The 27,929-nt window shown below is 43.4% G+C and overlaps 1 protein-coding gene across 3 annotated transcripts in view; it reads left to right on the plus strand.

Annotated features, from left to right (window-relative positions):
• ITGB6 (integrin subunit beta 6) overlaps positions 1-27,929 on the plus strand; it is a 121,054-nt gene that overhangs the window by 2,921 nt on the left and 90,204 nt on the right. The window lies entirely within an intron of this gene.

Genomic DNA, 27,929 nt, shown 5'->3' on the forward strand with positions numbered 1-27,929 from the left:
TTGATGAAGCTTTCTTTGACACACTTCCAAAGCTCCCCACACAGCTCACACACACTTTGGACTTTCCCATTAGGCTGTGAGACTCTTAATATAGGAACCTTATATTATTGATTTTGTGTTCCCAACATCTAAAGCCATACTTAAATTAAAGCAATAAATAAATTTCATCATATTAATTAATATAAACAGAAATCTCATAAACAAAGCAGCCAGTTGCATCTAAGGAAGTGTATTTTAATCCAAGTCCAGTCTTGACCTATGCCCTTCTCCAGTGGCTTAAAACAGAACCTGACTTGCCAGATAACAAGCTGGGTTGTTGTCTAAGAATCCATACCTGCTTTTCAGGAAAACTGATGCTTCTGCCAAGAGATGAACTAGAGAAGTCTTGAGGACCACGGAATTCAGTTAGAGAAAGTGTTAAGAGAAAGTATATGCTGGGGCTTTCTGCCCAGTAAGCACAGTCCAACTCTGGAAGTCTTCAGAACCAAAGAGGCTTTTAAAATTGAGACAGACACCGTACATAGCTCATACATGTTGTATGCCTTTAGGCTGTCTCTTCTCTCACTTATATCCCTATACTCTCTCTGCTCATCTATGAAAATTCTCAGCTTGGATCTAGGCTTAACTTGGTAACATTGACATCACACTCATTTATCAGCACAACCCCCACCTTTGCCTTTCCAGGTTAGATATTTTCCCTGTGGGGTTTTCCCTTGAGACAACCCTTTCTTTAAGAGGCTGCCGAGGTTTAACTGATCTATGTTTGTCTTTAGTGATATTCGGGAGACAAAGTTCATGACCCGTAGTCTTGTCTGCATCTCCTTAGCACACCAAGTATCAACCTTGTGTAAGTTCTGCTCAAAGCTCAGACATGTGTGGATCCCTCACCAGCTGTGAAAAATTGATTCCCAGAAAGACATTTTGACCATAAAACTCTTTTCAAACCAGGCTAGCCACCATATCTAAACTTACCTTACTCTTCATCTATACAAAAATCTCCATTGTTTCATTATCTCTTTAAAAAAAAAAAAAAGTTGCTGAGCATTTATGTGCCACATCTGGGATGGAGGCAGTGGACAAGACAAACAGTCTTTGCCCTGCCCCAAACTGGCAGTCTAGCTGGTTTTTTGTTGTCCCTTGAATCTTACCAATATATAGGAACCTGTCTGTACATGTCAAATATGCTCCCACCTTCCATTCCTCAGGACCTTTCTGAATTCATATAATTCATTAAGTCTTCTTACCTACGTTTGGTGGTGTCTCTCTTACAGCAGACTGGGTTATGAACTAGCTAAAGAATCATATCTAAAGGGGCTGCATAGAAAACCAATGCTGATCTTAAGGAAACTTCTAGTAGTATCTCCAAGGGCTCTGTCATACCTATAATTTGTATCAGTTGGAGGTTTTGATAAAAATAAAAAGAATGTGCTTGCTCCTTGTGTGAACAACATGGAGCTGGATTGGTAAGAGAGATATCCAACCACAGAATCAACGTGTATTAGTTATCTCTTGCTACATAGCAAGTCACACCAAAACTGAGTAGCTTAAAACAACAAACGTTTATTATCTCATAGTTTCTTCGGTTCAGAAATTCAGAAGCAGCTTAGCTGGGTGTTTCTGGCTCAGGGTCTCTCATGTAGTTGCAGTTAGGATGTGGATCAGGGCTGCAGTCATTCGAAGGCTTGACTGGGGCTGGTGGATTCACTTCCAATCTGGCTCTCTTGTGAGTGAGGCTGTGAAGCTGTGGGCAGGAGGGCTCAGTGCCTCACCATGTGAGCTTGTTCAGCTACAAGAGCATCCTCAAGACATGGCAGAAACCTTTCCCCAGAGAGAGCCATCCAAGACATAGAAGAAAGTCACAGTACCTCTTATGGCCTAGTCTTGAAGTCACACACCATCACTTCTACTTTATTTCATTTGTTAGAAATAAGTCACTAGGTATGGTCTGTACTCAAAAGGAGAAAATTAAGCTTCACTCCTTGAAGAGAGGAGTTTCAAAATTTTCATGAACATATTATAATATAATCACTGAAACTGCTAAATAATCTTGAAGATTGGAACTGTGTCCTAAGTCCAGGATGTGAAAGATATAATTTTACAGCAGTCTAAATAAAAATTCTTAAGTGTTTTAGTCAACAAAGCTCAGTGTGGGCCTCCTCCAAAAGTCAACATGATCCCAGGCTACTATGAAGAACCAGGAGTCATCTGGGATGAGGAAGTGAGTCATGTCTGTTTTACATTGTCAGGGTCAGACCACGGTAGAGAGCTGTGTTCAGTTTGGAGCAACACATGGAAGGACACACTGGGGCCCATGTGGAAAACAGCAAATAGGGTGGCCAAGAAATTTGAAACAATGTCTCATAAAAGGTTATTGAAGGAAAAAAGAGAAATTTAGGTCAGAGAAGACTTAGGGGTGTTGTGGCCATTACCTTAAAAAATGTGAAGGACTTTCACATACAGAGATAGACTTGTTCTGCTTTTCTTGTGCTGCACCCAGAACCAATGGTTGAAGTCACAGGGCAAACACTTCGGATCAATGTAAAGAAAACAGTTCAAAGAGTCAAAGCAGACTTAGTATGAGAGAAGGTGCCTTAGAAGGTCACTCTTATTATCAGAGGCATTCTATCAGAGGACTGACTTGGGGTATAGGAGAAGGGAACTGGTATGGAACTTTGCATACAATTTCTGTGATCTTACCTTACAAGCACTTTCCCCATGTAGCTGCGTAGCCACTATTACCTCAACATGGAGGAAATTGATACCAGTGGGCAGAATCTGGTCCTCAGTTTGACCAGCGTTGCATAGTATTAGTCCACATTTCTATGATTGGACTAATTAGTCCACATTTCTATGATTGGGCTAGGCTCAGCTGGTTGGTTCTTCTGAAAATCTCATCTTTGCCAAATTGTTGGTCTAGCATGAGCCTTACTCACATGTCTGGTGATTAACAGGTTGTCTGCTGGGGCTTTGAGCTTATTTTCATGGTGGTCTCATGGATCCAGGGCAGCAGAAGTTGGTATACCTCCATGTGCCAGTGCTTTTCAAATCTCTACTTGCGTCATATTTGTTAATATTGCAATGGTCAAAACAAGTTACATAGTCAAACCCAGAGTCAAGGAGTGAAGAAACAGACTTCTTGATGGAAGGAGTGGCAGAGGCCAATACACAAGGAAAGAAGTTATTTGTGTCCATTTTGCAAACTACCACAGATATTTTCAAAGTTACCTGAATTACACCTGGAGTTTAATCAAAACTCATGCCTATCGCATTACTCTGCATAATTTTTTTTTAAATCCTCACCAGAGGATATTTTTTCCTTTTTTTTTTTCAGAGAGAGTGGAAAGGAGATAGAGAGAAAAAAAAAAATGATGGGAGAGAGATACATCCATTTGTTGCCTCCCATGTGTGTCCCGACCAGGGCTGGGGATCAAGCCTGCAACTAATGCGTGCCCTTGACTGGAATTGAACACAGAACCTTTCTGTCAAAGTGCCAATGCCCTAACCACTGAGCAAAACTGGCTAGGGCTCTGTATAATTTTTATCAAACCACAATGAGGGTATCCACTCTGTCATGGTGAGCCCAACAATGATCTGGAGTAATCACTGCCCAGTTGCCATGTTCAAAGAGCTCAGGCTATCCCTGTGAACAAAGAGGAAAACTTTCAGCCTTCATTGAGGAGCCTCCCATCCACTTGGGGGAAATAGAAGGACAAGACAAACTAAAGACATCTGAGGGGCAGAAATGGCAATAACCTCCGTGACACGCTTGGGGAGGAATTGTGTTGTAGGAGAACTTGAAGTTATATTCTCGGCCCCCATTTTCACTCAGCAATAAGGCAACATGGCACATAGTGAGCAGCTGCTCCCTGTGATGACCCACAAGCTCTCTTACCGGACAGTCCCCACCACTTCCTCGTCACACTTCCACTGTCTCTTAACACTGAACCCTGCTGTTTGTTGCCATTTGAATCAGCACTTACCCTATTGTTGTCGTATTAAACAGTTCAAGAAGATACTCTTGTCTCTATTAAAGATGTGAAAACTAAAGATAGACAATCAGGGTTGTGGTTTTGTAGAGGAAAGAATATTCCGGTGTATGACATATACAGCAGGTAGGTCCTTGTATAACGTCATTTTGTTCAACGTAGTTCTGTTATAACATTGATGAAATGCCATAGCTACTTAACTCTTGTTTATATCAACTGGCCTAGGTAAAATTGGTTTCATTATACATTGTTTGGCCAAATTCCAAGAACCTATTGATGACTTTAAGTGAGGAATTCCTGTACAAGGAAAATGCATCTGTGTAAAAAAATAAAATAAAATAAATGTACCTTTAAGATGCTATTATGAAATGGCATCATTTATTCATTCATTCATTCATGTTGCCTGCCTGGCCCATGCAGCCATTTGAGTTTTCCTGTCTCTATGTACAAATACTAACCTCATTTTCCAAGCTAAGTCTTTAATAACTTGTAAGGCTTCACTTCCCTCTGCACCCTTGGCTTCGTGCAAAATGGGGTGGGAAGAGTTGTCAACAAATATTTGATTGACTGATAGCGTGGGTCAAATGTCTGGGAGAGAATAAATATGAGGAAAAAAGACATCCTTCCTCATTTAGTTAATATTTTGCCAGAACCAAATGGTTGATTCACATCTAATCATTGTATTTTAAGCAGGGACAGCTGGAGCTTACTGCTTGCATCCTGCCCGGTCTTTATTCCTTCAGTAACGGCAGGACACAGAAGGGCTCTGCACACAGCAGTCACAGAACCTCATCAAAGACAAACCACTGATATGGGAGCTTAACCAGAAAGGGCTGGCAGGCCCAGCATCGGCTTTTGGGAGCACACACCAAGTAGCATAATAAGCAGTCCTCTTTCTTCATTTCTTGGGGAGGGGGTCAAGGCACCAGGCTTCCTTAGTTTTCTAACGAATGACCTATTTCAGTGAAATAAGAATGGGAGGGCAGTCATGCAGTCAGTCAGTCAGTCAGTCAGTCAGTCAGTCAGTCAGTTATATGCCAAGTCGCAGCGATGCTAGTATTTCATGCCAGTAATTCTGTCTAACAGAAAGTCATCTGGCTTTTTTCCATTCCTTTTAGCAAGATTGCAGCTGTAAATCAGCAGAGTGTCCTGAAGGCTGCTTTGGGTTGCTTGTTGGGAGCAGTCTAGGGGAAGGAATCTTCAGAATAATTTAGAATATGAGTCTGAGAGGGAAGGTCAGTTTCCATAGAACCAGAGCACTATGCCATCCTGGGCTTTGAAGGGACGTCCTAAATGTCAGCCTTGGAATTGGAATTTAGAATATCGGAAAAGCACAGTAATTCATACTTTGAACCCCATGAGACTTAGTACAGGTTTTCAGCTCCCACCTCTGACCGTCCTCTAAATTGGGGAGATCACTTTAATAATAATCCACTTTGAATTGGTAAAATCCTTTTTTACTCATAAGAGCAGTTTTATTTGTAGCTCCAAGAGGAAGATAAGGAGAGTGTCTTTCTGAAGGGAAAGGCATTATGGACAAAAACTGAATTTGCAGGGAAAGTCCAGGTCCTGGTCCTATTTATTTATTTATTTATTTATTTATTTATTTATTTATTTATTTATTTTACCAACTTCTCCCTATTTCACTACCCTCCAGCTCCTGGCAACCACTTTTTACTCTGTTTCTATGAATTTTACTTTTTTTTTTTTTTTAAAGTTCCACATGTAAGTGATACCATGTGGTATTTATTTTCCTCTGTCTGGCTTATTTCATTTAGCAAAATTCCCTCAAGTCCCATCCATGCTGTTGCCTGTGACAGGATTTCCTTATTCTTCATGTCTGAGTAATATTCTGTTACATATACGCCATGGCTTCTTTACCAGTCATTCTTTGGCAGGAACGTGGGCTGTTTCCATATTTTGACTATTGTGAATAGTGCTGCAATGAACATGGGGGTGCATGTATCTCTTTGCTATCCTGTTTTCATTTCCTTTGGATAAGTACCCAGAAGTGGGATTGCTGGATCATACAGTAGTCCTATTCTTAAGTTGTTTGGTCCTATCTCTTACTGACAGTGTGACCTTAGACAAGTACCTGACCTCTTTGGGCCTTTCCTTCTTTATCTTTAAAATTAAGAGACAGAGTTATTCAGAGGAATAAATGAGAAAGAATTTTGTAAAGTATTAAGAAGGTTGAGTTAGAAACCATGGTGCAGGGAGATAAATAGCCAGAGTCACTCAACCAGCAGCTGCAGAATCAGGGATAGAACTTATGTCTCCTGACTCGGCACTTAGCCCAGCACCAGCTGGCTTGTTAACTAAAAGCATACCTGTTTTCCTCTGAGGTCAGCAACTCTGAGCTAGGACTGCATTGATATGAGACACAAATTAAGTAGAGCATGAAAGGTTGGACCTACCCACTTCCCAGGGCTCTGATCTGTCTACACTGCAACCCCTGTCAGATTTACCTAACCCCCAGCAAGTCACAGACACAAGCAGGACTCAGTGGTTTTCTTTGATGGAAAGAATCTAGTGTAGGAATTTATTATGGCCCCATTATTGGGAAGCATGAGAGATAAAGGCAGGAGAGGCATTGGAAACAATGCATAGAGACGGCAGCAATTCATAGATGTGGACTTCACCACAATCCTTGCCTAAAGCTCTCTGCTCTGGCCCTGGCCCTGTATCCTCAGCAGATTTGCCTCTTCCTTAGGTGCCTATGAATGCTTCCCCTCAGTAGGGTCACTGTTAAATTACACCAAGGACACCTCTCCCCCAGCCACGATTTCTGCTGCAAGCTATCTCTGAAGACCTCCCACACTCTGTGTATTTAAAGAGGAAGAACAGAGACCCCTGGAGATAAAAACCAACCCTCCTCCCATAAAAGCATCATTTTGGACAGTTCCACACTAGCTTTTTCTATCAGAAACCATTGGGAAAGAAAGAAACACCTCAAGTAATATTTAACTCTGATCACACTGTTTGCTTTAATTATTAACGTTTGGTAGCCAAAGGCAACAATAGTACTTCATCCAGATACTCGAGAAAGAAAAAGGAACAGCTCATACCCCAACCTTCATAAGATGTTTGAGCAATCATTTTGGATGGACTCACATAGTCTTCACACATACCAGCAAACACTCCAAAGTGTGATGACTGATTTATTCATTCTGCAAATATTTATTGAACTGGCACAGGTTTAAGTGTGGGGAATATACCAGTTGACAAGAATCCCTGTTCCTATGGAGGTTAGATTCTAGTGGGAGGTAGAAGAGAAAAATATTTAAATATAAACATAATAAATAAGGAAAGTATATGGTAGGTTAGAAGGTATGAGAGAAATATAGTAAAGTAAGAGGAATGGGAAGTGCTAGGGTAGGAAGGGCCTCATTTTACAAGGTATAGTCAATGTCAGCCTCATTAAGAAAGTGACATTTTGGCAAAGTCCTGAGGGAAAAGAAAAAGGGAGCCAAGTGGATATCTGAAATGAGGTGCTATAGACAGAATGGCAAGTGCAAAGGTCCTGAGGTAGGAGCATGCCTAGAGTGTTGGTGAAACACCCAGGGAGCCGGTGTGTCTGGAATGGAGTGGTGAGGAGGGAAGTAGAGGAAATGAGGTCATAGAGGAAACAGTGCCCTGATGGGTAGGACCCTGTAGGCTGATGTAAAAACTTTACTTTTCTTTAGAGAGATGAGGCCATTGGAACAGACAAGTGACATGATCTGACTTAGGTTTTAATAGGCTCACACTCTGGCTTCTGTGTGGTGGTTTCACTATATGCTCAGATAAGGCCACAGGGGTAGGTCATTTGCCCACTTCCACTTATTTCCTCCAAGACGTTCAGAGTTGGCGGGCTTCCAGGCTAACACAGCAGTGTCCCCACTGAACTGAATCCTTCTGTGGCCTCCATCGTGCCTCCCTTCCCTCCTGAAGTCGCATCATCTTCCATCCCAGCATCACATGGAAATGGACAGAGAAAAGGAAGAATCTCTCCTTTCCCTCTGTTTGCAGACTTCCCAATAATTCTGACTCCACCTAGGAGGATCCATTAGAGCTAATCAACGACCCTCCTTTCAGAAGGTGTCCCTTCACAATGATTAATTCCGGGGCAGAGACAGAAAGCTCATTCCATTATGGTTCTTTTTAAAAATTATTATTATTCAGACTTCCAATACTGGCATGAACGGCGGGTGAATTTCTGAAGTCATGTTACTTAGCTGTCACAACTAGTAATAGAAAAATTCAATTTATAAAGAATTAGGGGAGGCAGGAGAGGCATGCTCTTCGGTTTAGAACAAAGGAGATCAATCCTGACACAATGGCAGCATGACATTCGTGGACTTTGAAGATTCCAGGCTTCCTCTTCATTAATTAGAGAGAATCAAGAGTTCTGGTGGTTAATTATTTGCAGAAATTGTGCTCTGCAAAAGCAGCTGCCAACTCACTCCAGCCCCCTCCAGCTGCAGCTCTGCATGATAATTAAACTGTGTCAGCCCTAAGCTCTATCTGGGTTGGCAAATAAACACTAGGATGGCCACCCACCACCCCTTGGCTTTAGTAGGGGTCATGAGACTTCCTCCCACAGGGACCCCAGGAGGCCAACACTGTTCTGAATGGATTACCCTGGATAAGCAGTGCTTTAAAAATCCACATCAAGAAACATAAGATCAAAGTCACCTGCACTCTACCCTTACACAGTGTAAGTTGGGTGGGGTTGAGAGTATTTCCTGGCAGCGTATAGTAAGTACTCTTGTTTTGCTGCTGCTTTATTGTTGTTATCACAGGATTAAATCATCAGTTCTCTTAAAAACAACGTTAATTATTTTTATTTTTTTAATTACAAAAGTAATACATAGCTTTTGTATCAATTTTAAGCCATGTAGAAGTGTATAAAATAAGAAATGAGGGCTCCTCTGTGCCTCCTTCCATCCTTACCCTCCTGAGAGAACCGCAATGGGGCCTGAGGCCGTCCCTTCCAGACTCTTTCTACCCTTCAGGTTGTCATCTTTAAATACTTTCCTGACCAGCTAGAGCCTAATGTCTTAACATGACAGCTTAGAGTCCCTGCTGCTTTTTGGGTACCCACAAGATCCTCTACTGCCCCCCACTTCTCTTCTTGCCCAAGCCTCCGCGGCAGATTCAGCATAGGGCCACCCCCGTTTGGGAGTCTTGCCGTTACGCTGGGTTTAAAGTCAGGGCTGGTGTAAGAACGCAGGATGACACTGACACTTTATTGCACAACCTTAAGGTCTCCGTGCAGGAGACGAGGTAAATCCAACAACTCCATCGTGGTGTTAGCAATGCACCTGCAACTAACCACGTTAAATCCCGTCTTTAATTTGACAACAGGTAATGTTGGATAGTAGAAGGACATTCACGTTAGGAAAGCCATCAGAGGTCTGCTTATGTCTACCAGGCACAGGGGGACAGGAGGCATGTCCTCCCCAAATTTAAATGCTACCGATTAGCCCAGGGCCTCATTTACCATAAGAAAGGCAGCAGGCAAGAGTCCCATCTCTCACCTGCCCTCCCAGGCATCTGTTTCTTGGGGGATTTACCCAGATGACTTCAGACCTAAAGCTGAGCAAGGCTAAGGTACGTGACTGACATTCAGGAAAAGCTGAGGCGAGCAGAACAGGAGTGGCTGTCTGGCCCAGCTTCCCCCAATACCCACATTGCCTTGGGTATTCAGACATTTGCTGGCATTGAGACCCTTTGGCCATTTCACAGCCCATTTATTTAAGGTATTTGAAACTCTCTACCGAGCAGCTACTGTGGTAATATTAGCCTCGCTGACATCAGACCCTCTCTCTGGTTACCAAGGTCATTCTGACGACTTAGAGGTTACCCGACTCTAAACAGCAGTAAGCAAGTTTTGTCCACATCTTGATAATAGCATTTTTTAAACTCTCATTTGTAATGATCTGTCTATGAGACAGTCTACCCACTAGAGAGTTATCTCCTTGAGGGCAGTGAATACGTTTAGTATTGTGGGGCTGCCAGCACCTGGCTGGAGCTGGGAAACGGGGTGTAGGCTAACTCTGTTCCACTGGGCGTTTATTATGTAGTATTTGTTTGTTTGGTGGCAGGTTTTTTGTGGTGGTTGTTTGTTTCTATTAACATAATTTGATGCGGGATGTGAGGGTTAGTTTTACGTGTCAACTGTAATACCCAGATATTTAATCAAACACTGGATGAGGGTATTTTGTAGGTGTGATTGACTATCATCCAACTGGTTGAAGGCCTGAAAGATAAAAGCTGAGGTTTTCTGGAGACGAAGAAATTCTGACATAAGACTGCAACATCAACTCCTGCCTTTTTCCAGGCTGCCGGCTGGCCTTAAGGATTTGCCAGCCCCACAATTGTATGAGTCAGTTCCTTTAAAAAAAATCTTTATATATATACTCTCTTATTGGTTCCGTTTCTCTGGTGAACCCACACTGATACACTTAAATCGATGTAAAACACACCATTCATTCATCCATTTATTCACTCATTCATTTATTTGGTTACTCAACAAATATACATATATATTTAAAGATTTTTTAAATTGCTTTTTAGAGGGAGAGGAAGAGAGAGGGAGAGGGAGAAACATCGATGTGAGAGCAGAACATTTATCAGCTGCCTCCTGCAGGCCCCTACTGAGGACTGAGCCCGAAACCCAGGCATGTGCCCTGACTAGGAATTGAACCAGCAACCCTTCAGTGCACAGGACAATGCCCAACCAACTGAGCCACACCAGCCAGGGCTCAACAAATATTTTCTGAGTGCCTGCCATGAGCCAGACTTTGTGCTAGTGCAACTAATGATAGGAGGAGGCAGTCCCTGTTCTGAAAGAGTGGTTTAAGTCAAGTCCAGGGCAGTGAATCTGCAGGAACTAGACCCAGACAGTGAGTCACCTGCAGCTGCCTTGGCCTGGAGAAGGAACAGCCAGGGCTGGCACAGAGCCAAGAGGGAACAAAATACATTTGCTCAGGCGTTCAGGGCACCCAGGCTTCCCGGTGCCAAAAAAATAAAAAAGACACAAAGCTCGGTGGAGGGAGAGGCAGGGTGGTGTGGTGTTCTGTTTTTTTATTCTGCTGCAGGCTACCCTGAGGGTGAAAAAACTTTTCTCCTGGCAGGCACCAATTCCCAAGAACTCCCCTTCCCAATGGTGGGGTGACCTCACTTCCTTTCCAAGAGCCCTGGGGATTTCTTATCAGCCCAGTGGCTTGAGAGAAGCGCTGCCTTGGGCTCTGTTTTCCCACTTTAAATAGTTTGGCCCAGAAGACTGGCTGATGGGAAAAGCAGGAGGAGCCTTGGCTCTTTGCAGAGTCTCTGAAAGCGGCAATTTTCAATTAAATTGTAAAGGACTATGCTATACTGATGTTTGTAAGGTTGAAAAGATATAAATATACAACGCTATTTTCTGTGCCTACAAGCCATTCCCAGGAGGAGCGTTTTCCCTCAGCCCTTCCCCAGGCTTCTGGAAAGAGTTGCTGCAAAGCAGTAGCCATATCGAAGTCTTAAGGAGGGTTGGGAGAGTGCTGACGGGTCCCAGCGCTGTTTTGGAGCAGCACCGCCCACGGAAAGGCAACGTGAAGGTGAATCGCTCACTAACTGGGCGGTTTTGAGTTGCCCAGCATAATTCCTGATTTGTAAGGTTACTGAGAACTTTAAATGATGTAACCAAAGGGCTTGATGCACACTGGGTGCTTCCTACTCTTGGAAAAGTTTCACATCAACCTGAGTTACAGAGAGGCCCATGCAGCATGCATCACTAGAGTAGGTGGCTAAAAGCAGGTTCCTGGGACAGATCCCTGGGCTCGAAGCACTTACTTACCACTTAATAGCTGTGTGAAGTTAGTAGGTCTCTCAACTTCTCTGCATCTTGTTTCTCAGCCTGTGAAGTGGAACTGATGGTAATAGTGTGGCCCTCATAGGAGTTTTTTGAAGGTTAAGTGAAGTGCCAGGTGTGTACGTAACATATACCTATGTTAGCTGCTATTATACTATGTTATTATGCTTCTGAGCATTATTTTATTTTCTCACATGCATGAGATGCAATGTCATCCTTAGTTCATTCCTTAGTTTATTTTACAAATATTCTTGCACACCTATGTCATCTAGAATAACATTGTACAACTATGTTATACAAAATTATAAGTTTCCAGGGTACTAAGAGATGCTTTGTGTGGGGAAAAATAGTTAAGTAGTCAAAGAAATATGTGATCTTTGGCTTAACGGTGCTAACCTGGTATTATTGCAGGACTACACAGAACTTTTAACTTGCAAAACAAACTCTGGGTAGAAGTCTTTCCCCCCAGAGGCCCCTCCCTCAGAGAAGTGGTGTCACCAGGACACTCTTTGGGAAATGCTGGCCTAGGATCAGGTAAAAAGTGATTTGGATACAAGTTAATGAGACTCTGGCTGATCACGGAAGCATGTGAGCATTGGAGGCAGGGGCATATGAAGGGTGCTGTTGGGCATATCGGAGAGTAGAAGCCCCAGGAAAAGCCATGCTGAGAAGGTCTTGGCAGAATTTGCCTGGGAAAGTGACAGTTACAATGCTGGGAGATAGCAACACCAAAAGATCAATCAGACTGTAGCTCAGAACAACCAAAAAAATAAAAGTAGAAAGGACAAGAAGGCTGTGTTAGCTACTCCTCAATATTTTCTTTCTCCTAGCTCTGAAATCAGCCTTTTATTGAGCACATACTGTACCCCGCACACGATCCTAGACGCAGAATGCCCTATGTGCCCAGGAGTGCCAGTGCACTCACAAATGGTTCCAGGCAGATAGGGAGCAGGGCTCTCTGGAAAGAGCAGAGAATAAAGAGCTCTAGGGGCCAGAGAGGAAAACATGCTTTTCAGGTGGAGGACCTGGGAAAAACCCTAGAAAAGGGTTGAGTTAGTCATGAAAAACACACATTATGTCAGGCAGAGATTAAAGGAAGGGCTTTCCAACATAAGGGTAAAAGCGGGCAAAAGAGAAACAATACTACCTGGCTGGGCGTGGCTCAGTGGTTGAGCATCAACCTAGGATCCAGGAGATCGTGGTTTGATTCCTGGTCAGGGCACTTGCCCAGGCTGTGAGCTCAATCCCTAGTGGGGGGCTTGCAGGAGGCAGCCAATCAATGACCACTCTCTCATCATTGATGTTCCTCTCTCTCTCTCCTTCTCCCTTCCTCTCTCTGAAATCAATAAAGATTGAAAAAAAGAGAAAGATTAAAAAAAAGAGAAACAATACTGGCTGGAGATGGAGCAGGTGAACAGTGAATTTGGTTAGGGTGCGTGGGGATGAGGCAGGGACAACCACTACTTAAGACAAGACTTGGAGAGCTTTGAAGATCATGCTTATGCCTCATTTATTTATTTATTCAACAAATATTTAGTGAACACCTACTATGTGCCAGACATACTAAATACTTGGGGATAGAACAATGACAAAACAAAGCTCCTGTTTTCATAGAATTTATAATCTTGGTGTAGCGAGAAACAGTAAAAAAATAAACAAACATATAATACTATGTCAGGTAATAGTAAATGCCATAAAGCAAAATCAAATGGGTTGGAAAATAGAGTAAATGGGGTGGCTAAAAGGAAATGACACTTGAGCTGGACCCCGACTGAATTCTTGAATGAAGTGAAGGGGTCAGCCAAGCAAATATGCAGAAGAATTACTTTCCTAGTGGAAGGAACAGTCATCACAAAAGCCTGAACTGTAGTGTACTTGGAGGGTCCTGGAGCAAGTCCTAGGGGTCGCTGGAGTGGGCTGTGTTCAGGGGGTGGAGGAGGGAAGGAAATCAGAGAGGCCACAAGGGGCCAGGCTGTGCCATGACTTAAGGGCCACTGTAAGAACTCTGTGTTTTATTTGAGATGCAATGGGAGATTGGGCTGTATTTCACAGGCAAAGGAGTGTTGAAGGTTTTGGAGCAAAAGTAGAACAGAGCATTATGATGTGAACTATTTTTTAGGTCAGTGGTTTTGCAATTTGGGGAGCACAAAGAAGTTTTACATAGAAGCATCATGCTTAATTCCAATAAACAAGGGATACTCTGGCTGAATTGGGGATGGGAGTCAGAGCCCCAACCACTGCCTCCTGGTCTTGCCTTCCCCAGGAACCCGTGGGTCCCTCAGAGCTCTAGGTATCAGGTAGGTGTCTAGGCAGGTGTGTAGGTGGCCGCGAGCCGCAGGCACTGGAGGTGGGACAAGAGCTCAATCAAGGCTTGTCCAGGAACCCAGAGGAGAAATACTGGAGCCTTAGACTGGGATAGGAGGGGTGGAAATGGAGCAGGATGGGTGAAATAAATGTAATTTGCTCTGCTTATGTTTCTGAGCTAGTGTATGCCTATGTTGTGCACAACCAGTAAGAAGTTAGAATATGCCATGGAATGTGCCAAAGAGATGACCATCTTTGGGATTTAAGGGGTGTGTTTTTTTGATGGGTAGTCTGTAGGGACATGAGGAAAGCTCAAGAGTAATTTCTACTTGATGGGAGAATACTTTCAGATGGTTGGAATAGGCTTTCTTCCCTCTCTCCACACAGGACCCATATTAAATGTCACCTCTTGGGCTTTATAACCATCATCTTCTCCTCACTCTGCCGGCCTCTTTGGCCTCCTCCATTTTCCTTGACTGCCTTGGAAAGGCTCCTGCCTCAGGCCCTTTGCACCTGTTGTTCCTTCTGCCATATGGCTGATTCTTCACTGCCTTCAGGTCTTTGTTCAAATGCTACCTCTCAGTGAGGGCTCCTGTAGCCACTCTACCTCCTTGACAGTTCCTAGCTCCCCTCCCTGCTGTTATTTTTTTCTCCTTAACACTTTTTACTGCCTAATGTACTATATGTTATACTTTTAAAATATTGTTTATTGTTGCTCTTCTCCACTTCAAGACATAAGCTCTATGAGAGCAGGGACTTCTGCCTGTTTCATATCTCCAAGGCCTGCAGCCATGCTTGTCATAATGGCAGTTCCATAGAGATTTATGAAACGAAGAAAGGATTTTCCCTTGTATAAGCAACTATCACAGGGCCTAGAACAAGTTAAATAATTTATTACAGAGGGTTTGTTACATTTATTTTTAAAGCAGCAAAGCACATCTACCTTGGGCCGTGTGGTGATGTGAAAATATTCCTTGTTAAAAATACAAAAACATAGGCTAAACAAGAGGTATGTTAGTCCACATGAGAATTTGAGACTTCTTTTGACAAATGTTTCTGTAGAAACTCCCAGTAGCCTGTACTGTGCGGAGCACTGGGGTGCAGTGTTGAGTGAATTTGGTAAAACACTGAATTCTAGTTGTCCTTTGCACTTCCTTGAAGCAAGTCTAAGATGCTTAACCTATATCTGCAACTCACTTCCGCATATCACTATACTTACATACAGCTCCCAACTGACAAACAGGTTGTGTTCCTAAGATGCATTTTTAATTCAACTGATGGAACTTGGAACACATTGTCTTATAGGACCCTTATGATAAATGAGTGAGAGTTTCTTAGGCAGGGCCACAAAAATACATTTTAAAATAATGCAGTTGACATACCACAAATTCAAGATGAAAAACTGTAACAAGAATACTTTTGGATTACTAATATCAAATCAAGAAAATATTGAGTTAGAAATTGTGTTGGGTACCCTGGTTGACCATGCTTGAGAAAAAGCCTTTAAAGATGTTGAAAGGATCTTTGGATTTCTCAGGGGAAATTGGAAACATGAATTTTGGTCTAGTGACCTCTCATCTGGTGGCCCATCCTGGGACAGTGCTGCTATCCTCCAGTCCTTCCCTTTCTTGAATTTTCTTTGCACTTTTCTTTGCCATTTCCTCTTCCCCTTTCCCATTTATATGCTTTTTCATCTACCCCTGCCTTCTCTAACATTTGGTGTACCTCTCTTACCTCTCTCTTGAGCACTACAGTCTTAATAAAATTTTCTTCCATCTTTTCTCTTTTCTTTTCTTTTCTTTTCTTTTCTTTTTTTTTCTTTTTTTTTTTGCTTAAACTAGAAAAGGAGACATGGGAAGGGAACCTGTCAAGACCACCCGTTTGGCAGTTTCTATTTGGAAGAATGTGGTGTCTTGTCTGGATTTCTATAGACAGAGGGAAAACTTTTCCATGTCATTCAAGGACATAAGGAATTGTGGCAAATTCAATACTCTTGGGATTTTTGGTTTTGCTTGTTTGTTTGTTTTTTAATTAATGTTGTAAATAATCTTTATGACTCAGGGGATAGGATCAATACGAGTATGAAGGTTTATATCTATTTTTGTTTTGGTCACAAAATATCTAAAGCAATGTAGTAATGTACTGTGTTTAATGGGGTTCAGCTCTTCCCCGGAAGGGAAGCTAAATATGGCTTCAATCCTCATTGCTTCAGGTCTAAAAGAAAGAAACCTAGATGGAACCAGGAGACACCTGGTCCTATCATTATCTCAGTGAGTCACAGAGTCAGTCCCCCAGGACTCCATTTCCTCATCTTTAACATATGGGCAGTAAATCTGTTCTTCCAATCTCATTAGACTATTGACAGAAACAAATAGCACAGTAGAAATAAAATTTCTCTTAAGACTAAAAAGCCCTAGAAGCTATGGTATTATAAATTATCAAAAAGTTAAATCTGGCCATCTCTGCATTCTTATTATAACCTGGGTAATTTGGAAAACTTTGGTCCTCTTAGCTCACCCAGGAAAGTCCCAGGTTTTAAGAAAGATGGGTTGAAATTACTCAGACTCTCATATTTGTTTTGGCACTATTACCAATAAGCAGGAAGTTTAGTCTTGAGTGCTATAAAAAATATTTGCAAAACAAGAGCCAGAAAGAACAAATGCTGTGTGGAATGAATGCTAAATTTTATACCTGCATTTTTTTCCTCCTGAATAGGTTGGGCCATTTGCCCTTTAAAATTGGAAAGAGGGCCCACACATTTTGAGTATGTCCCAGGTGGAAATCTTTCCATGTCAACTGCAGAATAAGGAACCTTCCTTTCCCTGGGGCCTGACTCAGGTGTCTAGAATGTGTACTTGCTCATAAGTAACAGTGATTATTTTTCTCCACCTGGGTTGTTTGGGGATTTCAGTTCACTCTGGGTAAATAATTAGTGTGTGTCCTTGTAGAATAGATGCTACAGTGTGTGAAAGAGATTCACAAAAGACATCAACAATTTGTCCCATTCCCTTGTGAGCCAGAGGCTAGTATGGGCATAGCATCTTTTGTTCTAAGACTCATTTCTATGCCTGGTAGAGTATTTCAGTTCAAGATCCTTTCTATAAGGAAAACTTCAGGGCAGACAGAAGACACTGTCTGTTATTTTAAGGGATCAGGAGACAAAGAATTGGCAACCTCACACTCTTGTCCTGAGAGAGTAACAGTATGACTGTGGGTGAGACACTTAGACTCTCTGGACCTCAGTATCTCATCTATAAAGGGACAGACTCTTCCAGCTCTACAAATGTCAAGAGACAAAGCCAGTGTTATAAGCACTAGCTGTAAATAAAGAGGTAAAAAACTGAGGTAAAAAGGTAAAGAGGTAAAAAACCAAGTCAACCAAGTAGAGCTCTAAAGCAGATTTTATAGGCCCTTTATAATGTTTGTTAAAAGTTTTTATTTCATTACAAATCTTCAAAAATTGGGAGACATCACATAAGAATCTAGATTTATGGCTGCTCTTGAAAAATCAAAAGATCTGGCCACACTAAGCCCAAATCCAATATGGCAATAATTAGCTACAGCTGAGTGGGGGTTGTTCCCTTTGGATCAGGTATACGCTCTTCAATTTGGCCCAGTCCCCACCATGCTCTATTGCCACCAACACCTAGTCTACTTTATGGTAACCTCCTGACCTTTGTTAAGTATTTGAAATTGTGATCCTTGCCCTAATATCTCTCCCTACCCCAGATGCATGAACCTCCACTTTCAATACCTTTTCTAAAAGTAGATTTTTTTTGCAGAGAGAAATCATTAACACCCTGGCATGCAGTAGGTGAGCAGATCCCAGCTTACCAGACAGGGAAACCTGAGAGTCCTGGTGAGGAGGTAGGAGGGCTGAGAGGAAGGGCAAAGTGTCAGGTAGAGCTGCTTTGTACAATAGAAATATCATGCAAGCCCCAAATGTGAGTCATATATTCAACTGAAAATTGTCTAGTAGCCACATTAAAAAGAAGTAATGAGAACTAGGTGAAATATTTAGCTGAAAATACCCAAAATATTTTCATTGCATCATGTAATCAATTTAAAATTATTAATGAGCTATTTTACATAATTTTCCCACTAAGTATTTGAAATCCAGCATGTATTTTATACTTGCTGCACTTCTCTGTTCTTTGCCTGGGAGAGTGACAGTATGACTGTGGGTAATCACATTTCAGATGCTCAATAGCCACATGTAGTGGCTGCCACAGGGGACAGCACAGAGGTAATCACCTTACCAGTGTTACCTAGAGTTCTTGCCAGCTACCTAATGAAATTCAGAAAGGAACCACATTTATTGAGGTCTCACTATGCACTATATGAAATACAAATATCATTTGCTTTCTTTTATTTTGTATGTCTAACAAAGTCAGCTAGAGCAGAGGGTAAGTACCATTGAAATGGCACCTCAACTATGCCTCCTACTATGGCATGTCCCTAGACTTAGTATTTTTTAGCTTTATCTCTAAAGTTTTCTCATCTCTAAAACTGGTAATAAATGAATGTACCTTAAAAGGTTAGTGTTAAATTTACAAAAATGCTTCACAAAATATAACTAACAAAAATTTTAAGAGAAATAACTATATTTTATTGAATGTTAGCCTCTGTGCTGGGCACTTTGCACATGTTGTCTTCACCTTTATAATACCTCTATCGAATGGTATTATTATAAAGATTTTAAAAGGAAGGAACCAAGGCTTATAGAAATTAAGTATCTGTGCAGAGTCATACAGGTAGCAAGTGGCAGAGCCAACTACAGCTTTGAAAATATGTTGGATTATATTCATGGCAGTATTCTAATTAGACAGTGAGAGCGAACGAGAGAGAGAATGAATCTTATCTTTCGTTTTCTGAGGCACTTTAGCATTTTAAAGATGAAGAAATTTGGGCTTTATAATTATGTCCAGGATCACAGACATGGCAAATTAATGGCCCTGGTAATTTTAGAATTGGACAATCTCGAGAGTCATTCTGGTTTTAAGTCAATTGGAACCTCCGAGTCAAAGGAGTTTCCCAATTATTGAGATTATTTTTCAATTCCAAAAACAAAGAGCTAATTCTTCTGAAGTCAAGTCTCATCAATGGAGGAAATGAATACATAGGACTGGTAGGGAAATTTGTTACCATTTGATGGTTCTGTTCCTTCTTTGCTCAAATAACTTCAATAAATATTAGTCCACCCCAATTCTTCCTACTTCCTGGGAAGTGAGTTCCTTTAATGAGATGATTTATTATCAGCTTGTCTAGTGCCAGCCTGAGATTATTTGTGACCAAGTTCCTCCACAATTGCACATAGACTCAGTATGAGCTGAGGCATTATTGCCTCCAAAAAGATACAGTTTCTATCACAAGTGACACGATTTGTGTCAGTCTACTTTTTTTTCAGTGTCCCCACCAAACCTTCTCGCTAGGTGGGCGCCCCCCTCTCAGCGTGCACACCCTAATCCTTCCCGATGTAGTACCTTTGCCTGTTCTGTCCCCACTGCCTGGAGTGCCTTGTCCCTCCATCTCTCCCATCCAAATCATGCTCGGCCTTCAGGGATCATCAGCTGGGGTCAGGAATCTGATGATTTCAGTTGCATTGTTTCTACATCTTTGACTTCCAACCATATGTTGCCTGCACCTCTCGTTTGAGCCCATCTCACGCTCCACCTTGTTTTGTCATTGAACTAGTGCATGTGTGTGTTTCTACCCAATGAGATAAAGGTTCCTGAGAGACAGGGCCCTGGTATCTACAGTGTTCTACACTTCAGCAATACTTAAAATATTTCATTTCTAACTGCTTGAGTGTATATTCTGTATAAATAGGCTAGGTTTATAATAGGTATGTAATATCTGTTGAATTAAATAAACTTTAGATTTGAAAATCATATAGAGTAGTTCTTCTGGAGGAAACAAAGCTCTGCCATTATTTCAAGGTTCTCAGCTGTTTCATTCTCCTTTCCTCTGTCATATCACTATAGACCTTAACTGCAAGTTACTAAATCTTGCTTGTATTTCCATTTTTACATCTGTTTAAGAATACTTTCATAATGCTACCCCCCACTTACAATATGTACTATTAATATCCTCAAGCAAAAGACTGAATTATCTTGCAAAGTATATGATCAGAGTAACATGGAAAGCAATAAAATTAGTATGGATATAATAAAACTTTGCTCCAGGTGAAACTGAAAAACTAATTGAAAACTATGACTCAACCGTCTGCATTTTTCCTGGTTTAACAAAGCAGCACATAATGTACGATATCCATGGATAAACTATTTATGTCCTTCCAGGTAATGAGTAACTGTGTGTGACTAAGAATTAGAAGAACGTGTCAGGCCTTGGGGAAAAAGTTCCCATAACTAGCTAGTCTTGGATACTCCCAGTCTAGGAAAGGTTATCATGTCATAGGCTTGAGTGACATCAGTGTTTTTATTTGTCAATAAGAACCTATAAGGGGTAGTTATTGCCTTCAAATAGAGAATAAGTACAGTGATAAAATTCAGGGATATGTAAATTCCCTGAGCTCCCTGAGGCTCCTTACGTCATACATTTACCCTTGTTGCTAGGTTTTCCATATTTCCATCAAGGTATGTTTGTGAAGTCAACAAACACCGAGGCTCAATGAATGTTGGCAATGCAGAACGTTCCTTAGGGGTCTGGGTTTTCAGGTCCTTGGAGAATAGACTGGGCAGGCAGTCTTCATGAGAACAGGCACTCAGGTTTACCTTTAAGTTAAACAAATTAAATTCCAACTTGAAGACTCTTATCAGAAATCACCAAGACCAGCCCAGCTCCTGAACTCTGCCTCCTGCTGCCATGGATATTTCATTGGGTAAACAGAACTGCTGGCCACTTTAATGCACTCTACCTGCCTTGGGGAATTTTGAAGTTATTTGACTTTCTAGCCCATGCAATTGGCTATGGTTTGCTTTCAAACCTGGTTTAAAAAAAATCTGAAACCAGTCAATTCCTCTAGCAGGTTTTCTCCAGTACCTGTACATGGCAGGGGGCAGGGGACGAGGCGCTTGTTCCTTTCCCCTCTTGAAGAATATACTGCATGCCAAAGGCTTTCACAACCATCCTAGTCGAGCCACCTGCAGCCTGAGCTGTTGAGGGGCTTCTGGTTTCCCCCAATACCAGTCTAGAAATCCTCCTGGCACCAGCATTTCCTCCTCCACATCCAATCAATCATCAGGTCCTCTCAGCTCTGCTTCCAAAGACCCCAGTCTGTCTCTGTGTCTCTGCTCTCCAGGTCTGACAGTCACCTGATCACCATCCTCTCCCATCTGTCCTACCACATCAGACTTCTGCCTGGTCTCCCTTCTGCTTCCCTTGCTCCACTAGAGTTCATTCCTCCCACAGCAGCCTGAGTTGTCTTTTTAGAACTTAAATCAGATTAATGTCTCCTGCCATGCACAGCCCTCCATCTCTCTTGCCTACTCACTAAGCTCTTCTGGCACCACCTCCCCTTCCCTAGAAGTCCTACATTCTTTCCATCATCAGAGCTCATGGAGCTTCCCTCATTCCCTTGCCTTCGCTGTCCCTCTGCCAGGAATTCTCTTTCCTCTGATCTTTACAGGATGGTTCCTTCTTCATTCCAATCTTAACTTGCAACCACCTCCTCGGGGAGGCCTCCCTTGGTGTCCCAGTCCAAAGGAGACTCCTAGTTACCCTCCACCACATCACCCTAAATCAGCTCTCTGCAGAGCACTTGTCACAGTGTGATATTTTCTTATTATTTTAATTAATTTATTTAGCATTCACCTTTCCCCATTAGGTTATCATTCTCTTACTCTTATATCTCCAGTGTCTAAAACAGAGCCTGTCAAAGAGTAGGTGTTTAATAAATATGTTTGAATGGATGACTAGATAAATATAAATAAATGTTATAGCCCATAGCCATTCAGTAATGGTTAAACCTTTTATTACACTGACATGACCAGTTTCACTTTAAGTATAACTTGTACCACGTTATCTCTTATGATCCTTGTGGGAAACAATGGGGGAATCAAGGAGAAAGGATCATAGGACCCGACTGCCAAGAAGCTATAGGCTGCTTTCAGTTTGATGTCAGAAAAAAGAAGATGCATGTGCCCTGGGCAGTGTTTCTCAGTGGTTAGAGAGTCGTCCCATGCACCGTAGGGTCTCAGGTTCGATTCCTAGTCAGGGCACATACACAGGTTGCGAGTTCAAGCCTTGGTCAGGGTGCATGCGGGAGGCCACCGACTGATGTTTCTCTCTCACGTGGATGTTTCTCTCTCTCCCTCCCCTTTCTCTCTCTCTAGAATCAATGAAAAAAAAAATCCTCCGGTGAGGATAAAAAAGAAAAAGGAATATGCCTGTTACAGGCTCCATGCTTTTCTTGTAGCAAGACAGGCAGCTGAGCCCAAGCAGAGGTCAGAGACACCTGAGACCAGGACCCGCCACAGTTTCTGAGCTTTTATTAACATGGTTGATCTGCAGTACCCTGTTTTTCAGCTAAAGGACCGAGGAAGAGTTTAATGAATGGGGGTGGAGACGTAGGGGAAAATGGAAGGAGGAATGTTGTTCAGGACCGTGAACGTAGGCCCAACGCGGCTGGAGCCCCTAGGGGAGTGAAACCAGAGCCAGAGCTGAGGAGCTGTCTGCACAAGAGTGTTGGATCCTCAGACACAGCTTTGGAGCTCAGAATATAAAAAATGGTACAAGGTGGGGTGAGGGTGTTGTCCCTTCCTCTGCGAAGAATGTAGTGTGGCCACAGCATAAGGAGGGACGGCAGGAAACACAGAGCTCTGTGACACTTTGCAGGTGGGGCAGGGGCCAAGGGGCAGCTTTGCGGCACCAGAAGACAGGTCCCAAATGAGACTTGGGCTCACACAGGGCACTGGGAGAGTGGCAGTTTCAAATGACCAACAAGCCATGAATCTCTGAGAGCTGCACACGGTTTCTGAGCATACTTGATACATCCTGTGGACTCTCCCCAAATAAGTAGAGAGACTTTGAGAAAAGGGAGGCCTGGGGGGCCAGGGTTATGCAGGTGGAGCAATCAGCTAGCAGAATTCTAGTGAAAACGTGATCTAATTGGCCCCCACAGGCTGGTGAGGCCTGGAGACATTTGGTTACATCCCTGCCAAGGAGGCTCAGTAAACAGGTTCAGACCTACTCAGCTGGGAGGCAATTAAGAACGGATGCCAAGGGGGAGCCAAAGGCAACACTGGGCAGAACAATGGCCCTGTTGTGGCACCCAGCACACGTGGGCTTCTGGGTGGTTTCCAGCCTGCCGGCTGCTCTGCTCCTGTACCTCAATAGGCATAATTAATTAACAGGAGCTAATTGTAATCACTTCTGCCTCAGGGTCACACTCTGCATAGATTTACAAAATATGGAAAAGAGTTTCCTGCCCTGCAATGACACTGTAACCCCAACAGAAAGGAGCCCCAGGTTAGAAAAAGATCTATGGTGAAAGGGTCCCATTCAGATTGGATCTGTGAAATGATCTATTAAGAAGTTAAATATAAATATATATAATTATTTTCCATATCACTAACAAGGAAATTTATCTTTGTTTATGGGGGGCAGAGGCTCTATCTTATGCATCCTTATATCCTCAAATCCTCACTAGGATTTTGCACATAGTAGGCACTTAGTATCTGTTGCATGAAAGGATCAAACTCCAAAGAGATAACTGTCCTTTCTGACTTGGGAACTTGTCATCAGCGGTGAGCCCCTGGAGTGTGGTGTGAAGAGACACATTCCTAATGACACAGAGAAAATCAGGTCCTTTCCTATTAATGCTCCCAGGAAAAATAAAACAATTCTACTTAAATAGAACTGCATGCAGGGTAAAACAAAAAGTGAGTAAAACAATTCTACCTTTTGTGACCGTCTAGCCAACCCCACTTGAGAAAAGATCCACACATTTGGTTTGATCCTATTGTTTGGAAAGCTCTGTGTGTAGGTGTGGATACCGACTGTGGGGGGTGTGCACCCATGTGTGTTTGTGTGCTATGTCAACAAAAGGGGAGAAATCATCACAGTCTACCGCACAGCCATCACAGGTAAGCACTGCGGAGGCCACTGCTCAGCAACTAGAGTAAAAACTCTTCAATGGGCAGGATGGAGACTTAAAAGCTGTCCTAAAAGCAATGGACTGTTATGGTCCTTGAGTAGCCCAGGAACCTTTGGCTGGTCATAAAAGAAAGTCTTAGGACAGTGTGAGGTTAGGGGAGGCTGGTGTTGTGACTAGAGGATGTCCTCAGGGCAGGCAGATGTCTGTGCAGCAGAGCCAGGAGCTCACAGCTCCACCTCACTTACCCCTCCTGAGATGGGCCTCCCTGGGGGCGCTCAGCAGACCAGCTGGTCGCATTGGTCCCATCAGGAATCCAGCAGCATCACCACCAGCTCTGGGAAGTCTGCCTGTCTCAGAGATGACTTCACAAATCAGCCTCCCAGGGGTTTCCAGGAGAGCTCAGGAGGCTGTGGGGTCATGGCATCAGGGACTGTTTGACGTACCGGAAGCATTACTGTTGCATCATTACGGCTGCTGTGACCCGGAGAGCAGTGTATCCTTTAGGAAATGTGAGGTCCTGAAATGGTACCCATCCTTTTGGAGAATTCAAGCTGCCCACGACCCTGACTTCAGACTCATGTGATACATGACAGCCATACATGCAGGCTTCCTAGAACATTCTCACTCTCAGGTGTCCTGACCCCTGTCCCATGAGGGCTTGGTGCTTGCTTTGGGCTAGGAATATATTACTGCTTCAGCGATAGCAAAACAGAGGTTCTTTCCATCAACTGTTACTTCAGAACTGATGGTGACTCATCTGTTCTCACCACCTTCAGAGCTGGAGGTGACTCATCACAGGGGCAAGAAACCCTGAGGGCCTGGGTTTAGGAATGAAAGGGCCAAGTCAGAAGTGACAGGGAAAATCCAGAGGTCCTTACCACTCTCCCTGGGCTGAGCCATGTTAAGCTTTAAATAAATTTAATCCAGTTTTCCTCCTACCACTTTTCATTTTTATTTATTACTACCCATTGAACCAGAAGCAGAATGGTCAAAACATTTCTAGTGAAGCTGAATTTTCAGGGTATTTACAGCCAGCCTGGAAGCAGCAGGAAGTGGGATTTATAGATTTGTATTACCAGGCAGGCAATCGCCAAAGCCTCAGTGTTTGGGCTTGTTTTTAATTAAATAAATGTGCAGGCTTTAATGGGACAAGATCTCTGGAACCCCGGAGGGTCGCCCAATAAATTGAGATAAGATCCTTAACGCAAAGGCATTTGCATCCCCTAGAGAAGGCCGACAGGTGGGCGTTCTGGGAGTGGGAAGGATGATTGCAGAGTGAAATAAACCCCTGGGAGGTCAGCAAGGACTTGGCAGCATGGAGGATGCCGCCACATCCACTAGAAGGAAAAGGTCCCTGCAGCAGGGTGAGCTGTTTCAGCAATGGCGGAGCAGTGGCCATCAGTGATGATGAGCTCGGCTCCTTCTGCTTGGGTTCAAACCCTAGCTCCTACCCACACTGGCTGACCTCAGATGGGTTTCTCGAATTTTCTAAGCGAAGCTTCCCCACTTTCAGGGCAGGGGTAATAATAGTGCCTCCATCAGAGGTTGCCATATGCAAACCTCAAGTGGCTGCTGGTTTAAGAGCCTTATCTGCATCCATCAGACCATAGTGCTCCTCTGCTCCAAACCCTCTGATGACTTTCCGTCGCACTTAGAGGAAAACCCAAGTGCCCTCTAGTACCTTCAAGGTACTGGCTCCCCGCTAGCTCTCTCACATGCACCACCCTCCCCATACCCATGACTCCAGCCTCTCCGGATGACCTGCAGTTCCTGGCACACAGCAGCCTGCCATGCTCCAGTCTCAAGACCTTTGAACTTGTTCCCTCCTCCTGAAATACCCCTTCTCCCCATGTCAGGCTTCTTCAGGCTTCTCCTTTACAGTCATTTGAGAGACAATGCCACTTCCTTAGAGAGGACTACCCTGATAACACTGGATAAAATAGCCAGCGACACTTCCCCCAACACTCCCTGGATATTTGCTGAATGAAAAACAGCAGGCTCTCAGCTTCTCCCAAAGGTCTCCCAGCTGCTGCCTGGTGATTGTCTCCAAAGTCTGTGAGATCTGCAGCTATGCCCATGAAGACAGTGAGCATTGGTCACCCAGGATACCCACTAGTCCTTGTTACAAAGCTGCCGGGAACCTCTCTACTGCCACCCATCTTTGGGTGGGAAGATTCCCATGTCAAGGGTACAGGCTGCCTGCCCTTAGTAGCCAGAAGGTCCTGGGCACCACGCAGGCACAGAAAAAGCTCCTTTCCTAGGGTCTTGTCACTGGGCCCTGAGGCAGTTCACTGACAATGCCTCGCCTCCCCAAGATTTATTGTACAATTTTTATCTGCTTTAACCATTTGCTCTGTGACCAGAGTTCAGGGTCTTCTAAGGTAGATGAAGTATGAAAAACACCAATCCCACCACCTTCCTTACTTTGTTCCCTCATCCAGCAGCTTCTTCCCCAATTCCCTCTCCAAAAGAAAAACAAAAGCTCTTGTGCATCTAGCATTTGTAGATACCTCTAGATGCAAATAGATCTTGAGAGCAGGGATATATGTGTGAGGAAATAGGTGGTCAGAGTGGAATAATAGTGCCCACATGGTACCTTTATGCAAATTGGAAAAGAAGGTGTCCCTTCCTCAGGATACTTTACCTCCAGCTCCTAGAAAATTGTAGTAATAAATAGACAAATCTACAATGTCAACACTGAGAGTTGTGTTTACCCAACAGTCCTGCTGTACATGTGATCAGAATTAATGTAGCACCTTCATCCCAGTGCCAGGCACACCATAGACAAATTTAGGCTTGTTCTGTTACTATTGTTCATCAACATCAGGAGCAGCATGAATAGTCTGTCCCCTCCCACAGTTTCTCGTCATTTGCAGATTATCTTCCCAGACTTTCTTTCTTAATCCATGACATCGGAGCAAGGCCATTGTGAGTGACAAGAAGCCAGAGGGGGAGCAGCTGGCCCCAGACTCACCCCCCTCCCATTCCGCTAGGCCTTACCCATAACAGAAGCTACTTCAGACTTGCAGGAGACTCCCAGGGCTGGAGACTGGCTGCTGAGAGGACAGACTGTTTGCATTGTTCTAATTGTTTTGTTTAAAGAAGGGCAGTCTAGCTACTGTGCTAAGCAAAACCACATTACCCTGGGATGATTTATTAATGGAAGACCAAGACTTAAAGCCTCTACTTCCTTCCCCCAAAAAACTTTGCCAAACACTGAGCCCTCTAGGCGGGTCCCACTGCCTACTCACTCCTGCCAGGCTTGCTCCTGCCCCAGGCCACCTGGTTGTCCCTGCCCTGGTTCTCCATCCATTTCTCTCTGCCTAAAGCTGCCAGGAGAAGCTGAGGAGAGAGAACTTCCAACCGAGGCTTTAAAATGGTTCCTGGGATACCGAGTCCTGAACTCAGGACGGCAGAGGTTGGCACCTACAGTACGGGCTGAGCCCTCTCTCTTGTCCCAGGCCTGGCTGGTCGGTGATGTCTCCACCCCCCATCCCCTGGGCCTGCACCCTGCACCCAGCACCCAGCCGATGGGGAAAAAGCAGTCTGCCGATGGATGGCTCACACTCAGACACAAAGGAGAGAAGACTATGAATGTGAGAGAGATGTCGAGACTCAAAATGAAGCAGAGACGGTACCAGTTATGACTAGTGCTCTGAGAGAAAAGGGGATCTGAATCCTGACTTGACTCCAGTTATTCGTAGCAGGACATTGGACTAGTTACTTAATCTCTCTTAGTAGGAAG

Source organism: Miniopterus schreibersii, assembly GCF_964146895.1.
Source record: "Miniopterus schreibersii genome assembly, chromosome: 7".
Classification (NCBI taxonomy): domain Eukaryota; kingdom Metazoa; phylum Chordata; class Mammalia; order Chiroptera; family Miniopteridae; genus Miniopterus; species Miniopterus schreibersii.